This window comes from Bufo gargarizans, chromosome 4, assembly GCF_014858855.1.
Source record: "Bufo gargarizans isolate SCDJY-AF-19 chromosome 4, ASM1485885v1, whole genome shotgun sequence".
Classification (NCBI taxonomy): Eukaryota; Metazoa; Chordata; class Amphibia; order Anura; family Bufonidae; genus Bufo; species Bufo gargarizans.
Genome location: NC_058083.1, coordinates 283,764,231 through 283,770,230, shown reverse-complemented (window position 1 = coordinate 283,770,230; position 6,000 = coordinate 283,764,231).

The following is a 6,000-nucleotide window of genomic DNA, read 5'->3' as shown; positions in this document are numbered from 1 at the left end:
TTTTTTTTAATATAATCGCAGTTGCCAGACAGTGAGAGGCTGCAGGCTCACAGACTGTACTGTGTGCACACCTTTCATACAGGGTGTCACAATACCTTGCAGATAAAACTAAGTCAATTAATTTTTTCTCTGTAATAAATATAATCGCAGTTGCAAGCCAGTGAGTGTCTGGCCCACAGACTGTACTGTGGCCACTGGCCAGGCCACCACTCATACCGTTACAGGATGTCACAATACCTTGCAGATAAAACTAAAGTCAATTTATTATTTCTCTGTAATAAATATAATCGCAGTTGCAAGCCAGTGTGTGTCAGGCCCACACAGACTGTACTGTGCCCACTGCCCACCACTTATATAGGGTGGCACAGTACCTTGCACGCATAGTACCACTTATTTTAAAAAAATGACAGGCAGAGGCAGGCCACCCCGCAGGGGACGTCGTGGTCGTGGTGCTGTGATTTCCACTGGCCCTGGAATAATGCCCAGTGTTCAGAGGCCACGTACCCTGAACCCGAATAATTCTGAGGACATAGTTGACTGGCTTACACAGGACACACCAATCTTCAACAGCTTTCGCTAAGAACCTTGACGCACCATCCTCCTCCAGCTCAGCTTCGGTCACCTGCTCTCAAGTTACCACTCTCCCGCCCGCCGCCACCACCACCACTACCACCACTACCACCACAGCCACCACAGCTGCTTCACTTGATCCGTCAGAGGAGTTATTTACACATCAGTTGGATGAAATTAGTGATGCACAACCATTATTGCCAGAGGATGTAGATAACAGGGATATGTCTCAGTCAGGCAGGCTTACACACATGGACTTACATTGTGCAATGATGATGATGATGATGATGTTGTACCCGCTGCTGCTTCCTTTGCTGAGGTGTCAGATACAAGTGAAGTGGTTGATGATGACGATGTGTCCGTGGATGCCACGTGGGTGCCTGCTCGAAAAGAAAAAGAAGAGGGGGAAAGTTCAGAAGGGGAGACAGAGAGAAGGAGGAGACGAGTTGGAAGCAGGGGGAGGTCGTCGCAAGGAGCTAGTCGCACAGTCAGACAGCATGTATCGGCACCCGGGGTCAGCCAGACAGCACGCCAATCAACGCATGCTGTTGCCACCACCAGAATGCCGTCATTGCAAAGCTCAGCAGTGTGGCATTTTTTTTGTGTGTCTGCCTCTGATAACAGCAATGTCATTTGCAACCTGTGCCAAAAGAAACTGAGTCGTGGGAAGTCCAACACCCACCTTGGTACAACTGCTTTGCGAAGGCACATGATCTCACATCACAAACGCCAATGGGATCAACACATGAGTACAAGCAGCACACAAACTCAAAGCCACCATCCTCCTCCTGGTCCAGCATCTTCAGCCACGTCAAGCACTGCTGTCCTCCTTGCCCCCTCTCAACCACCCGCCACTCCGCCTCTCACCTTTAGCAGTTCCATCTCATCTGCCCACAGTCAGGTGTCTGTCAAGGAAATGTTTGAGCGTAAGAAGCCAATGGCACAGAGTCACCCCCTTGCCCGGCGTCTGACAGCTGGCTTGACGGAACTCTTAGCCCGCCAGCTTTTACCATACCAGCTGATGGAGTCTGAGGCCTTCAAAAAATTTGTCGCTATTGGGACACCACAGTGGAAGGTACCCGGTTGAATTTTTTTTAAAAAAAAGGCAATCCCAAACCTCTACTCTGTTATTGAAAAGGAAGTCATGGCATCTCTGGCATACAGTGTTGGGGCAAGGGTCCATCTGACCACTGATACCTGGTCTGCAAAACACGGTCAGGGCAGGTATATCACGTACACTGCGCATTGGGTCAACCTGCTAACGGGTGACAAGCATGGAATGCGTGGCTCTACAGCGGAGTTGGTGACACCGCCACAACTTGCAGGCAGGCCTACTGCCACCTCCTCTACTCCTCCTACTCCATCCTCTTCGATAACCTCCTCGGCTGAGTCCTCTTCTGCTGCGGTGTCTGGCAGTACATCAACTGAATCCCCCCAGCTCCCCAGGGGCTATTCCACATCCCGGATACGACAGTGTCACGCTGTCTTGGGGTTGACTTGCCTGAAAGCAGAGAGCCACACCGGACCAGCACTCCTGTCCGCCCTGAACGCATAGGTCGATCAGTGGCTGACCCCGCACCAACTGGAGATCGGCAAAGTGGTGTGTGACAATGGAAGCAATTTGTTGGCGGCATTGAATTTGGGCAAGTTGTCACATGTGCCGTGCATGGCACATGTGTTGAATCTCATCGTACAACGTTTTGTGTCTAAGTACCCAGGCTTACAGGACGTCCTCAAGCAGGCCAGGAAGGTGTGCGGCCATGGCGCATTTTTCCGATATTCAGCGGCGAAACAACATGCCAGTGAGGCGCTTGATTTGCGACAGCTCGACATGTTGGAATTCAACACTCCTAATGTTCGACCGCCTGCTCCAACAAGAAAAAGCCATCAATGAGTATTTGTATGACCGGGGTGCTAGGACAGCCTCTGCGGAGCTGGAAATTTTTTTGCCACGTTACTGGAAGCTCATGCGCAATGCCTGTAGGCTCATGTGTCCTTTTGAGGAGGTGACAAACCTAGTCAGTTGCACAGAAGGCACCATCAGCGACCTCATCGCGAAGAGTGCTGGATCAGGCTGTAGATGAGCGTGAAGAGGAAGAGTTGTGGTCACCATCACCACCAGAAACAGCCTTGTCATCATCACTTGCCGGACCTGCGGCAACGCTGGAAGAGGAGTATGAGGAAGAGGAGTCAGAGGAGGAATGTGGCTTTGAGGAGGAGGAAGACCAACCACAGCAGGCATCCCAGGGTGCTCGTTGTTGTCACCTATCTGGGACCCGTGGTGTTGTACGTGGCTGGGGGGAAGAACAGACCTTCAATGACATCAGTGAGGACGAGGAACGGGAAATGAGTAGCTCGGCATCCAACCCGGCATCCAACCTTGTGCAAATGGGGTCTTTCATGCTGTCATGTCTGTTGAGGGAACCTCGTATAAAAAGGATGAAGGAGAACGACCTGTATTGGGTGGCCATGCTACTAGACCCCCGGTATAAGCAGAAAGTGGCGGAAATGTTACCAAATTACCGGAAGTCGGAAAGGATGCAGCAGTTCAAAACCAAACAAAAAAAATATGCTTTACACAGCTTATAAGGGGGATGTCACAGCACAACGGGAATCTAACTGGGGAAGAGGTGAAAGTAATCCTCCTCCTACCACGACCACAGCGGCAAGGACAGGACGCTTTACAGATATGTTGTTGATGTAGAACATGCAGAGCTTTTTCAGTCCTACACATCGCCACAGCCCTTCGGGATCCAGCCTTAACTGCAGATATTGACACTCTGAGGAGCGATGAACCCCTTGACTACTGGGGGTGCAGGCTTGACCTGTGGCCTGAGCTATCCCAGTTTGCGATAGAACTTCTGGCCTGCCCCGCTTCGAGTGTCCTGTCAGAACGGACCTTCAGTGCAGCAGGAGGCATTGTCACTGACAAGAGAAGTTGCCTCAGTCAAAAAAGTGTTGATTACCTCACCTTCATTAAGATGAATGAGTCATGGATCCTGAAGGGACTGACAGTAGGGGATACGTTTGAGTAACAAAAGACCTGATGACATGCCTTGGCCTCAAAATGGTCCCCACGCTGCTGTATTTAATGTCTGCATACCGGATGACTTTCGTGAATTCTCAGCCACCAACTAGGGTTCAAGCCGCAATGTTTTAGTCACCTTTCTGCCTGGAAAACATTAATTTTTCTGGCCGCTGCTACAACGGCGGCTGCAACAATACCATTATTTTTCAGGCATGTGTACATGCCTAATTTTTCTGTCATCTGGTGCTGCACTGTGGATGCCAAAAAAAAAAAAAAAAAAGGCACACACAAGTTTCAATTCCCCTTCGTGATCGTTACCTTGTTGTGGTGAAGGGGCTTGCGTATCACAATGAAGCGATCATCACCTAATTTTTCATAGAAAAAACTTTTTTTTTTTTTAAGTTGTATGGGTTTTTAATACATAAAATAATAATAAAGTCTCTTAATAGTTTATTAGAAATAATGCAGCCAATTTAAAAAATCCCCATCAATTCCAATACAAAGAAAGTACAGAGCTCAGAACAAAATTATTTCAGGATGTCATAATGGTTTGTTAATTCGACAATGGTTAATCAATTCAACACATGTCCCCGGATAGGGGACGTAACAGGGATTAAACTGATAGGAATAGTACTAGTTAAGACACCACTCATATAGGGTGTCACAGCACATTGCTCCGTGCATGCGCAGTTCCCCAACTTGGGAGTAAGAGGACCGACCAAGCTGCTTTTTCCATCTCCCAGTTCCTAAAATCAATTCAGTTTGGTGTATCAGAGTTTGGTCTGTCACTGTGAAGGCAGTCAAAGGTACCCGGCCTTTTTCACAAAAGGCAATCACACCCTGATATGGGACGTAACAGGGATTAAACTGATGAGAATAGTACTACAGAAAATACCACTCATATCGGGTGTGACAGTAAATTGCATGGCGCAGACGCAGTGACCGTGGATTAAAACAAAGGGGAGGGAGCCAGCGTTTTTTTAACCATCTCCCCGTTCGAAAACTCAATTCAATAAATGGACCCCAGATTGGGAACGTAACAAGGATTAAACTGATGAGAATAGTACTACAAAAAATAACACTCATATCGGGTGTGAGAGTAAATTGCACGGCGCAGACGCAGTGACCGTGAATTCAAACAAAGGGGAGGGAGCCAGCGTTTTTTTTTAATCTCCCCGTTCGAAAAATCAATTCAATTCACCTTTCGGGGACCCTTGGTGTTGTACGTGGCTGGGTGGAGGAAGAAACCTTCAATGACATCAACGGGACATGGCTAGCTTGGTATCCAACCTTGTGCAAATGAGAAGTTTGCGGTTGGGCAAATGGACTGTTTGCGGTTGTTTGCGGTGCATTAAAAGGGGAGTTTGTGTTACGCTGAGCGCTCCGGGTCCCCTGCTGGCCTCGGAGCGCTCACAGCATATGCCCCCAGGCAGCACTCCAGCGTCTCGGCGTGTGCGTCCTTGCTCTCTACGGCTCGCGTGTCGGGACTCTTAGATTCAAAGGGCCAGTGCACCAGTGATTGGTCCAAAGGGGTTATTAAGGGTTAAGGTTTGTGAGAGGCAGTGCTGACTTAATTAGGCTGCACCTGTGCACTGCCCATTTATACCTTCTCCTCCCACAGCTTTCTGCCGGATCTTTGTGCCTTGTGCCTCAGAGAAAGCGTTCCTTACTGTGTTAGTTTGCCTTGCCTGTTGCCGAACCCGTTGCTACCGTCTACTCGCGTTTGAACCTTGCCGCCTGCCCTGACCTCTGCTACGTCCGCCTGCTCTTGCCTTCTCCCTGTGTACCATGCCTTATCAGCTGCCAGAGAGGTCGAGTTGTTACTAGGGGACACGACCTGGTAGTTACCGCCGCAGCAAATCCATCCCGCTTTGCGGCGGGCTCTGGTGAAGACCAGTAACTGCTTAGAACCGGTCCTTTAGTACAACCCGCGCCATCGCCTCTCTGGTCCAGAGGATCCACTACCTGTCCTGCCGGTACGTGACAGTTTGGTCTGTCAATGTCTGTGAAGCGGGCGTAACCCTTACACTACCTGATCGATACAACATCATACCTGATCGTATACACACACTGGATGTTTTAAACCACGTTGTTCAAAAAAATTTAGGATTGTTAGGTGATTTATGCCCTTTATGGATTAAAACCCAACTCTGCGTCAACTATGTAATTTTGCATGGGAGTTTTGCCATGGATCCCCCTCCGGCATGCCACAGTCCAGGTGTTAGTCCCCTTGAAACAACTTTTCCATCACTACTGTCCCTGTGGGTTTTAAAATTCGCCTGCCTATTGAAGTCTATGGCGGTTCGCCCGTTCGCGAACATTTGAGAAAATTCGCGTTCGCGAACTGAAAATGTTATGTTCGCGACATCTCTAGTGATGTCTATGCGTTCCAGACTTCAGGC